Genomic DNA, 13,163 nt, shown 5'->3' with positions numbered 1-13,163 from the left:
CCTCATCTGTCTCTCTAGGGGAAAACTTACTCTTACTTTGCAAAATCTTATATAAGACTCAATACTGACACATAAAAGAGCATATCTATCAGACCTGACCACTAAAAGACAATGCCTCTCGTTTTCTGCCTTCCAAAGAGATTCACCATTCCCATTCAACTATCATAGAAAATACAGTGAAAGCGATGCCTGTCTCAGGTGATGGGATTCAGTCAAGGTTTAAGGATCTTAGGGAAGCAAAGGTAACGTAGTTTGTTATCAGATATATCACGTGTATTTGTTATTCGTGTACTTTATAATCTGCCAAAATATGTTTCAATGCCAACAAAACAACCTTAAAGCACTAAAATCAGCCATAAGACTCATACAGACGACTCTGTATATAATTTGCATTTTATTCATAGAAAATCCTACCCAATTTTCCTGTCAGATAATTCCACTTCAGGCAGTAAGGGTAAGTGCCTAATGCATGCTAACAACTAATGTAATTGTGCCTTGTTTTTTATTTTAAATGGAAACTACCTGCTTCCCATAATAATGGTCCTTCGTTAGAGGACATATTCCATCATGGTTAGCATGATACCTACCCAAGTACCCAATGGGAGTTGTACTTTGGATAATAAATGTAACTTCTTTGTTCCATACAGATTTTGTGCCAGTTCTGTTTCCTTTTCACTTATTCTAGTCACTATTTTGATCTTCTTTTTGATGACAGTACCACAGTACACTCATACATTCACATGTCAAGTTATTAATAAGTAAAAAAAACAATCCAAAGAAGTTATAAAATATCCCGTAAAACTTGTTCAAAATAAAATTTTTAGATCCTATGGGGGAAGGGATAATCCATGGCCAATTGGACATGCTCATTCATTTATAACATTATTTAGAAGCAAGCAAAATAGCAGCAAGACATTTCTGCACATTGGTTTCTATTTTTTATGTATTTCTGTATTGTTTCCCAACTGCATCTCAGGCATGCGTAAAGCAACACAACTGCTGTCTATGCAGTTCTAAGATTTTTGCCTGTGTGTAGCTGGGAAGGAGCAAGTCAGCTTGCTTTGTTTTGGAATTTTTGTTTTGTTTTACACTCACATGCACACAAATATGAGTACTTATGTTGGAGCATACAACGTTAAAGAGATGTTCCTTTTGTGTAGCTTCTGAGAGAGAGCGGAATCATTTCCAAAGAAAGCTCTTTTCTCACACAGTCAAGCTTTGCTACTACTGCAGAAATATCTGTTGTTCTAGATGACCCATGTTTTATTTCTGAGCTCTAGTAGATCCCTTAAATAGTCCAAGTCTCATTCCTGTAGTGCCTAGAGAAAACAGAGCAGGATAGTGATGGTAATTTATTATTCTTTGAACAAGCAGAGCAAGGAACAGCAGACAAATGGGCAGTATCCTCCATCTCTGAGAACACACAGCATCATTCTACCCTAGCTGCAAACCTAAGTGCCAAAGTTACTGCTATGCATATTATCGTACCACCCTCTAACCCTACCATGAGCTGACAATGAGATGAAATGATTATTCACCAGGATGGGACAATTTCTGACATAGCTTCATAACCAGTTGCAGTTAAGCAGCTGTACTGAACTCCAGGATTGCAGCCATGCCCATTTTGCTGATATAACAAATACAAAATATCCAGGTTGCCTGAGAATCCTCTGTTTACACTAGTGGCCCTTAGTGATGATCGTTATCTTATCCATGGCTCTTGTTATCTGGTCCTGATGCTCAGCGATGGCAAACTGTTTACTGGATAGCTCCTTGGCATGAGATTCAACAATTTGAAAGAAGAGTCTACATAGGTTTTTTGAGGAAAAAAGGTACGATTGCTTTTTATAGAAGATTTTACTTTCAGTACTGTCATTCCAAACTCTAGCCCTCCTACATTTGTGCGCTAAAGGGTAAGATTAACCTTTTTGGCAAGGAATGCTGCAGGGCAGTGGAAGAAAAATAGTCCATCTGGGGACCAGGATGCCAATAACTGAGGAGAGCACACATTCAGAATACCTCAGAGATCCCAGACTCTGGCTCAGAAGAGGAATTGACTGTTATTGCAAAGTTCCCATGAACAGAGCGTGAGTGCAGAGTTCACAAAGACATTAGATTTTTCCTGTTTTTCAGGATCAGAACCAAACTACCACCCTGCCTTAATACAAGCAAGTAGTTATTGCTAGAGATAAACTCAGAAATGCTACTTACAGTCTGATGTGTCTAATACTGGGTATATTAAGTAGAATATTAAATCCCTAATCCCTCTGAGTGATAATGGGTATTTTTCCACAAAGCACTTCCCAAATGTAATTCACAAACTAGATTCATGTCTAATTTCAATGTGACATTGCTTTTGCATAAAAATCACAAACAAAACCCAAAACATTACAGGTCTCAAACGCCTTGTTAAATACTACATTGTCCATAAAGACTTTGTACAAGGTACCTGAGATATCTACACAAAAATGCTGAAACAGAAATGGACTGAAATAGGTGTCTTATACAGCGGTACCACATACACAACAATATTTCTCTTACACTTCTGATACAGTTTTTTGTCTGACCCCTCAGGTAAAACCTCTCATGACCGCTACCTGCTGGAAGAAATTACTGTGAACATATACTCATATACTCGTATACTGTGAACATATAGCTCAGACCACAGTCACACCAACCCCACAGCTCCTTAAGACACTGATTTTCACAATATTTTTGTTTTGTAATATGAACTTTGTTTCAAGTTTCTAGAATCAAAATGAAGGCAGGCTTGCTAACCACTCAAAGCACTTGCCCTCTTTTTAATTTCTCCTGGGAATGAAAAGTATATTCCGCTTTTCCTCTTTGGCACCACACTCTGCCCTCATAGAAGATTACTGAAACATGAATTTGCGAAGGCTATTTCAAGCAGAAAGATGTTCCTATGTATAGGAATGATGTTAATTCCTGTCACTCTGAACATCCAAGTGAGATTGTTGTTAAAGCTAGTTGTAAAGGACTAACAGAATTTGTGTCATTCAGTTCAATGACTTTCATGACCTCTATTAGACTAAACATAAATGTAATATAGTCAAGCCAGATTCCAAAGGTTTGTCTTTCATTTAGGCAAAGAACTGGAGATGCAAAAGCTGTGCAGCATTTACAGGAACCTAACCCAGATTCAATAAACCAATTGAACACGAGACAAACATGCTTTCTAAATGCAAATTATTCAGGTGTGATTTGAGTTCCTTAAAGGTTACTCTTCAGTTCCCTCTCTTTGTCTAATGAATGAGAACACAGAACAGCTTAGTTTCCTTTTTCAAAATTATTTGTATTAAGTCATCCTGCTGCTTCTATTACAGGCCTTTTCTGTAAGGAGCAGATACAGACTCTGGACTGCTTCTGTCCTGCTTCTGTCCTGTGACTGCTGAACACCAACATAAATCTTTTACTAAAGCATTTCTGATAAGAAGTGAAAAACTAATTTTAAAATGTGAGTCTGATAATACAGCAATGCACCGACATACTCAGGCTGCAGGATTTTCTCCTTCCTTTTCGTTTAGACAAAAGATTGTACATTTTCCTATCTGAAAGACTAAGACCACAAATATCAAGAAGGTCAAAGAAACTGTACCCCAAGAACACTTGATATTAAACTGATCAAATTGTCAAAAGATCTACCTGAACAGGGGTGCACAATAGCTGCAGATCTGATGATAAAATTTCTTTATGATGAAATCTTGTCTTGAGTGAAGCCGGTAGAAAAACTTTTACTTAGTTCGTGTGGGTCAGAACAATGTTTCTTATATCAATTTTGAGCACATGTCTTAGGAATCATGGGAAAGAAAACCATTAGGTTATATATGCCATATTAGAGATGCCGTCTACAACAGGGATTATATTTGTGCATAAATTAAATGCTGCATAATAGTAGCCACTGACTAGGAAGGTGTTGTGGGTCCTTCATGGCACTGGCAAATTAATTAGAGAAATATGCAAGTATATTTTATGCACAAAATTTGCGTTTTACATGGAAATGTAGTTTCACCACAACTCATATAGCAGCATCTTCAGAATTAACAGGAATTACTGAAACTGCAGGGCCTTCAGACAAAGACTGAATGAAAATGGCATTTAATTCCACAAGAAAACAAAAACCAAATGACTACTACCAGGAATTACTGCTACCTAACTAGGTGTATCTCACTGTGGAAGACACAGAGGAGTCACTTCCACTGGAAAATATTCCACAGTGGATACAGAAAATATTTTGCATTTTCTATGTTTCTTTTCATACAAAGTTCAAATGAAATGTAGCAACTGGTCACATAATGCTAGATTTTAAGCTGGAATTGTGGCTATATTTTAGACAATCACTAAGGCACATTTCATTTCTCTGTCTCATTTCAGCTGCATTCCATATTTTTTTAACTGTAACAAGGTCTCATCAATTATGTATTAATGGCAGCACACATGAAGTAGCTACCATTTTGAATGTTGCAGGTGTAAAATGGACAAACAGCAGTAAAAAGTCCAATTAAGAAAAACAGACCCATTCTGGGTTTAATCCTGTGCAAAGACAGCACCCATAATAAAAGTAATTATATTACAATAAAGACTAGTAATAAAGTCCCAAATCGATACCTTCAGCATATTATGCATAACTGAAAGCAGGATTAGTCCACTCCAAAGAAGATAATAGAAAGTCCCAATAAAAGGGGCTGGATTAGATAACATCTACTGATTTTTCTTCTAGGGGAATAAAACCAGGACTTTCTTGCTTGCTTTCTATCTATCACAGGCAGCAGAAATGCACTTGTAGGTCACGTATTAGGCATTTATCTTCTGGAGCCCAGAGATCTTGACTCCATCTACATGCTGATGAGAAACTCCATGAGTTTAGCAGGCATTACAGAGCAACAGACAAGAAGCCTACAGCTTGGGGCAGGCTCATAACCGTACCTTTCAAGACAAGTGTCAGTGTAGTCCTCTGCTCTGGTTTGATCAGAAAAAGGTTCTTCCCATCATCCTGCTGTAATACTGTCAAGAAATCCCCTTTTGCTTTAAAATCATCTGTCTTAGTCTTACACCAGTTGGAAGGAAACTGATAAAATTGGTTTCGAACTAGAAGCAAATAAAAAATACTCATTTCAAATTTTAACATAAGTTGCTAACTCGTTGTGGTTTTGTAACTCACATACGGCTGACTAACTTTTAAAACCTCAAAATTTGCATGTTTTAAGTTCTCACAGAAAATGGGGGCACAGTCTCATTTTGAAGCTCACATCTTATAGTAATGTAATGACTTTTTTTTTGAATAACCAGTCAGCTGCACATGAAGTGCTGCTGTACAAAAGCACTGCATGGTGAATGCAACGGATACCACTTTGTTACTTAACATCGCTACAGGTTTTTTGCACCCTGTTAAGAAGTTCTGTTCCCAGCTATTTTACCTACAAAAAATAGCTCTTGAAACACACTGGGTACTCAGAATAAAAGTTTGATATGAAGTTTATAGAAAAAAATCCCTATTTTCCCTCAAAACAGTCTTTCCTCTACTGCTATCCACTTGCCAGGTATCTTTTCCTTAATTAAAAAAAAAAAATTAAAAAAATCACCAAGGGTTTTGCCTATCTGGACTGTAATAAATCTAAATAATGAAGGATTTAGAATCATAGAACCACAGAATAGTTTAAGTTGGAAGGGACCTTCAAAGCTCATCTACTCCAAGCCCCCTACAATGAACAGGGACATCTTCAACCAGATCAGGTTGCTCAGAGCCCCGTCCAGCCTGGCCTTGAATGTCTCCAGGGCATCCACCAGCTCCCTGGGCAACCTGTGCCAGTGTTTTACCAACCTCATTGTAAAAATTTCTTCCTCGTGCTTCACTTCAAGCAGAGCCACGCACTGGCGCGGCCCTGGGCCGCACCTGCCTGCCAGAGCCATCCCCGGCAGCCCTCACAGCTCACTCAAGGACTCGTTTGCCTGGAAGGCCACGGTCACCGGGTGGGGAGATGGCACCTCGGCTGCACACACCCTGCAGCAGCAGATTTGTGCAGAGGACCAGGAGCAAGTCACGGCACCTCGGTGGCAGCCGGCAGGTGTCACGGCCGAGGCCGACCCTGGCAGAGGTGTGCGCGTTGAGCCAAACTGACATGGCTGTTAACCAGACAGAATTTCTCCCTGCCCGCCCCACATTTTCAGGTGGGGAAGCACTCAGCGAGCATTTCTTCACCTAAGATCTATGCAGAAGGCACAGAATGCTGCCAAAATAACACACTGAACCACCGATGTAAAACCTCGCCTCTTTAAGAAGGAGCTTGTACTACATAATACCAGATTATATACTTTTATCTACAGTGAAAGTGCCTTTTTGTAATTCTGATTCACTGTCACAGCATTTTGAATATTAAAGGTCCTATTTTAGCAAAGTTCCCAAACAAACAAACCAAAGTGTGCAGAAATTCATCAGGAAAAACAAAACAAAACACCAATCCATGTACTGAATGTTGGTACAACACACCAATTGCAAAGGTAAAGATAGTACAAATGGATCTTCTCTGATAATTATTCGGAGAACGGACAATTTCAAGGCGTATGCCCACAAACCAAATTGAATTGTCAAAATTCACCCTTCTAAGACACAACCTAAACTTCCTTCCTTAAGGTAGGTTGCTCTTCTGTTCCCTCCCCCGAAGTCTACTTTTTCCACCTCCTCTGCATAGAGCGAGAGCACACGAGACATCCTGAGAGAGTTTTGATGCTTAGCAGAGGCCGAAACTTGTCACGCTCCTATATTTCTTTTCATCATTTTAAAATTTCAATTATTTTTTGTTTGCCATAGGAGCTATGATTCTCAGGAGTACATGTAATACAGACACAGCTTTGGTTCTGGTATGAGCACTGTTAACAATGAAATCATTCAGGTCACCAAAGCTGCCTATCCATGTCCACTGTTCCCAGATCAGGGCTTTAAATGTTCACTTCTATATTTAGAAACCTGAAACCAAATGGCCAACTTTCCTGATGACTCAGCACCCATACTGACTGCAGAAGAATGTGGAGCCCCAGCAGGCCCCTTGTATAAAAGTGCTTAGAAAGTCCAAATATGAAAGTTGAGGCTTATATACACTTTTGCAGACCAAAAACTCAAAGTCAATTAATAACTATTCTTTTACTTCTCATCCAATATTACCATTGGTTTTAGGAAGAACTTCTAAGCATACAACCTTCCTCTTTTACCTTATGTTAAATGCCTCTTCATAGATTTTCTTTTTCTCTCATGCGTGGACTTCTCTTTACTTGGATGGCAGCCAACTTCCATTCTTCTTCCCAGCCTGCTGATGTTCTCTATGCTCTCGTTGTATTTTTAGATACACATGCACATCTGTATGTATGTGTATATACATATAACCTAAGCCCTCTAGACTTCTCTTTGACAAAAAATGTTTTATTGTGTTTAAAAAAAAATACATCAGGGAACATCAAAATACTTGGCAGAACTCTCAGAGATAAAAAAAGATCACTCTAGGCTCCCCTGGGGAACGTTTGCACATTCGTTGCTGATCTCACCTAGTAGCTGGGCATGAAAACCAAAAGGCCCGAAGCCACCACTGTTCATGTAGTTACACGTGGACGTTTATGGTAAACCTTGTATTGATTCACATTATGAATACAAGTAGTAATACTTAGATAATGTAAGTAATACGTAAGTAATACTTACATTCCACTTGGGAATCTCCAAAAGCTTTATTAACATAAATCAGAAAAGTAAGGTATCTTGAAACAAGAACATGAAAATCATATGTAGCATCACAAACATACATACGGTATACTTCTACTAAAAAAGATGCTGGTAACACAGCAGATAAAACTGTCCCATTCTTGATCTCAGGAATGGTAGGAAAATCCATTGCAAACAACAGTCAGTTAACATTTGCCTGCATTATCATCAATAATTCATGGCTTTCAAAGAGTCTTATTATTTTTGTTTTCTTTTAAAATCTGATGGTCTGATTCAGGAAAAGGATAATAAACAATTCTGAAAAAGAAATGGAAGCTCAAAGCATAATGTAAGTTTAAATTATACTGCTTTACTGGTATTTCCTTAGCAACACATACCAATATGCAAAGTGTTTTGGTAATGGAATAACACAATTCCTCTGAAATCTAAAAAGATAGGGAAACATAAATATTCATTTTCACTTCCTGACAATGCATTTTTAAAGTTATTTTTCCCCTTATTGTTTTTTTCAATCTTATCTTCACAGATTTTGTTATTTTGAACTTCAAAGGACTGTTTAGACTAGGCATACTTTCTCACAGGTACTTTTTCAAGTATTTGAGATAGAAACATAGCAAAAATTAACAAGCCTTACGATGTTATTGTAAATCACTTATTTTAATCAACCATGCTTATCTGGTTGGTTGTCAAGTTTCATAACACTTATTACCCTTTAAAGAATGTTGTAGAATTCTGAATACCCTACAATGAAATATAAACACAGACATGTGGGCTTCTTAAACTCAACCAAATTTCAGCCCTTAAACAAAGTAAGATTAGTGAACAGAGCTATCGTCTCTGTGTAATTGAGTTTTAATTCAATTCTTTAATAATTCATGTAGATGTTCTTACTGACAGAACATTTTGGTACTACTATGTCTGCATCTTTATTTTTACAAGGAATATTAGGCACCAGTTAACCTGGATTCTAATTGCAAGCAACTAGTCTGTGTCTTGAAGTGACTCTATAGACCTTCAGAGTCTTCTGGACCTATATCGACATAAATTATATCAGGAATCTGTGTCCAAGATATTTTCTTTCAGATTTAACCCTGAGCTCTTTTATTAACATTAATTGTTTCAAAGTAAAACAAATATTTATTGTTGCTGATACTCTGCCTCAAGACAATTGATGCAAGAAGAAAACAGTGTGGTTTAGTAGTTTGTTAAATACCTTAAATTATATAATGATACTTACATTTTTTCCAGACTGTGTGCCATGCACTTTCCCTTTTCATTTGCTTTCATTTGTTATTAAAATAAATACATGCAAAATAAAAAGAAACTATAACCAAGGTTCTTGTTGATTATATTGATTCCTTGTAAACTTCAGAAAATGTAGAGTTATTACCAGCATGATTTTTTTCTCTCTTTGTATAAGCTAGCTCAGATTGTTTCCAATTTAAAAAATAGACTTTATTTCACAGTTTGGTAACTATCGCTGAGTATTTATTCAATTCACTAATACTTGCTCTTGAATAACAAGATGAAATGTTTATCTAAAATAAGATTATGAGTGTGTTTGTCATAATTTTTATCTCAAAGCAAGTCATGCTCAGTGACAATCACAGCTTTGTCACACCATCTTTTATTAACACAAACAACTTTGGTTGTTAGATCACAAAAATGTAAAAAGGATTAAATGATTGATTTTGAACAGCATTGTGTATCATTGGGTTTAGCTCAGTCCCTGTGTAAACAGGCTTAGCATTGTCATTGAGAATTACACCCATTTATGCCAGGGATTAACATGCCAGGGTTTCCCTCTGTGAAACTGCAGCTCTGTTCTAAGGATGCAGGCTCTTGCTACTGTTATCTTCTCTTCATTTTAAGTAGATGCACATTTAACTACCAGCTGCACTGGTAGTTTGTGGGGATGGAGATTAAACCTGAAGTGAGTGCAGAAGATTTAACTGTGCTCCACTTCAGAGTAAAAACTGTTTTTCAGAGGGATTGTCACCCACTTCCCAGTGCTGGAGTGCAAACCTCCTCCTTGAAATGCCTCACGCTGTCTTTTCACTTCTCCACCCACCACCACTCTTTCTCATCCTCTCGCTGTTGAGTGTAATCAATGCCATTGGAAACTAAGCTGCCCGCTTCCTCAGAATGACATCTGACTACTGTGCTTAACAGAATATGCAACAAACAGAGACATTAAAAATGGCAAAGCTTTTCCTAGTGTGGAATAAAAGACTAGTGGTAGGTTCGGCTTCTCTAAGCCCATCTGCTAAATCCTACACAGCACAACAACCCTTTTATTCAAGTTCAAATATGCAGTTCCTGCTTTTAAAGAGCACTTGTTATTTGGGAGGAAATGGAGGCTGGAGTGTGCCTGACACTGAAGAAAGAAAAAAACGAATGTTGGCTCTGCAATGAAACCCTCCAATACTGCCAGTCTGACCCAAGCATAATTAATCAATTGTATGCTCTTTTAGCAAACCAGTTGCTTTTATTATTTGGCTTTCGGCCTGTCCAAACGCCAATTTACAGTGATATGGTCGTGAGTGACAGGAAAGTGTGGTAAGACTGATGTGTCTCTCCTTCTCTCTCTGTCACTGTACTGAATTTGTCATTCTATACAAAATACTAACTGCTGTATGATTGCTGTATTCAGTAAACTGTGCCCATTTTGTATTCAGGTTTATTCTCCAGCTCTACTGCTGAGCAATGTTAGGATCTCACAAAAGGTAATGAGAAAGGTTGTAGGATTGTTGTGGATTGTTTTGTTTGTTTGTTTGTTTTAGAGGCATTTTAAACTCTTCAACAGTAAATATTCAGATTTTCCCTTTCACACATACAAAAATAAAAATAGAAAAATTTAATATAATAATAACCCATTTTTATTAACTCACTAATCTTTTAGCCCTGTGAACATCGTGATTCCTCGTGTCTTTACAGGGTACACTGTATGCACTTATCGATGTAGGTTTGTTGCCTGCCAACTTGACAAATTTAACTTGCTTTTTCGTATTGTGTAAAGGGATAAACTAGACCTTCTAAATACTAAAACATAATGTTATATGCCATCTTCTCACTGTCTATCATTCATTTCCCTCACCTGCCTCTTCCTATGAAGTCTTTTTGTGTTTGTAGGAATTTTCAGCATCTAGTTCTGCTGCAGCTTTTTTCTAGCTGAAGAGGACACACTACAAAGAAGACTATACACTGGTTTTATGGAGTAGTGATATAGCATTCTATTTTTGCATCACATTTATAACTATATAGCATTCTATTTTTACATCACATTGATAAATTTCAACATCTTGGTTGTTTTTATAACTAGCAGCATACATCAAGTCTGTGTTTTTAATGAACTTAAAAGTTCAATTAGTATCAATATACAGGAATGCTCAGATTATCCTTTGAGCATTTATTAAATTGTATATGTCATCAGTGGGTTTCAGCCATCATTGAACTAATTAGTTTTCCTTCTTAATCTTTCATGTTCCCTTCAAAATTGTAGCAACCCGATCAATAAAACATCTTCTGAAAATGGCACTATCTTGTTGCTAACTCCTTTTTCACAGTAACAATTGACAAGATACCTTTAGTTAACATTAAGCATATGAAGCTTTGTAACACTGATATTAGGTTTAATATTCGTGATGTACATTATACCTCAAATAACCTGAATTTTCAGCCTCTTGTATGAGTGCTCCTCTGCAACCACAAGAATGTTTTAAAATAATAAACATATTCCTTCTCTAAAATGTTGTAATGCCAGATAAAGCCTAAAGATAATTCTGCCATTTTCATTTTAAGTTGCAATTCTAGTTTATATAAATTCATTTAAATTCTGTTGAACAGATGCAAGTATAACAAAAACTGAGATTGGAAGGCACTTAAAGGTGATAATCTGCAGATATGGTCTTGATTTAAATGGGACAAGATCAGAACATATGGAGTAAATTTAACTGTCCTACCTTGACTGAACACAATCAGGATGCAGATACTTCTGTTATTCTTCTGTATTTGCTTCCCAGGAGGTTAGGAGTGTAGCTTCTGTCACTATAGAGTTCTACTTGAAAGAAGGTAAAAACATTGTTCCCTAAGGAAAAAGCAAAAGCAGGTGTATCATAAACCTGCCTGCACTGTTGCAAACACATGTGCATAGCACATATAAACTAGAGCAGATGAAACATTCCATTTTCATAATAAATTGAAATACCTTGTCCACATATGGATGAAAAGACAAAGCCTATAATATTCCACTAAGATGTGAAAATACAGCATCACTTGAGAGAAACAGACTTTGAAGATAGGTTTTTCCACCACCAATCCTTTCCCCAATTTGTTTACCCACGTTTCACCCTATTTCTGCAACAGACCATCTCCCTTTTTCCTTTCGCCTCCTCCATTTTATTTCACTTATCCATAGACTCAATATCCTCACCCTGCCACATTGTCTCCTGTTATACATCTTCTCCCTGTGTGGCACCCATGGTGTTCTATTCCTCAGTTCCCTGTTCAGTTCTGCTTATCATTCTTCTTACTTTGTCAGCCCATCCAAGCTTCTTTCTTAGCACACTTCCCAGAGGAAACATTACCTCCTCCTTGTCTGCCTTTGAGCTGCATCTTGATCTTCCTCCCCTCCTGTCTGTGTGGCTCTTGCTTTCAAACCATGGCATGTTCTTCTGTTAGCTGCTTGGTACTAGCAAAGGGTAGAGGACAGTCACTGGACAGAGAAGTTCCCTTCTCAGCTCAAAGCCCAGTGCAGGCATGACCGATATGCCTGGACCAGCAGGTAAAACAAGGCACCTGCCAAGATGCCCATGGCAACCCACATATTAATAGTTCTTACTGTCTCTATACTGACTGCAATTGCATTTAACAGGCTTAGACTTGTACATTTTCTGGCTGATTCTCAAGAGGAGGGCAACTGGCACGTAACTGATGTAAAAACCCCTCACATCCAATCTTTGTTCCAAACATGGAGAGAAGCTGCTGAATACTGAAAAGCAAAGTGACCTGTATTACTAACGATAACAAAGTTTAATATCTTTATAGTATGTTTATAGAGTTTATTTGCAAAGTTGTTCAACCACTCATTATGAAGACACTGAAGAAAAAATGGTTTGTGTATGTAACTCTCTACTGCTATCATAGCCATTACAAACAGCACACTCTGTAAGGTCTATTTGGCTTAAAATAATTTAAAAATACAGCAAATAGCACTATATTAATTTAGTATATATACAGTTCATTGCATTCACACAAAAAGAAAAAGCAATCTGTTCTGTACAGGAGGAAATAAAACTTTCTTGCTTAGATCTTAGAAATAACCCAGCCAGCAAACTTTACTGCAAATGTTTGTGTATATAGCTCCTGTGGAAACTGCTTAATTGTCTGGTGTACGCAGGGAAAAAGGGGAAATGTGGGATATGTCAACAGATCAAAG

This window comes from Streptopelia decaocto (assembly GCF_964273445.1).
Source record: "Streptopelia decaocto genome assembly, chromosome: 6".
Classification (NCBI taxonomy): Eukaryota; Metazoa; Chordata; class Aves; order Columbiformes; family Columbidae; genus Streptopelia; species Streptopelia decaocto.
Note: the sequence above shows the minus strand (reverse complement) of the source record.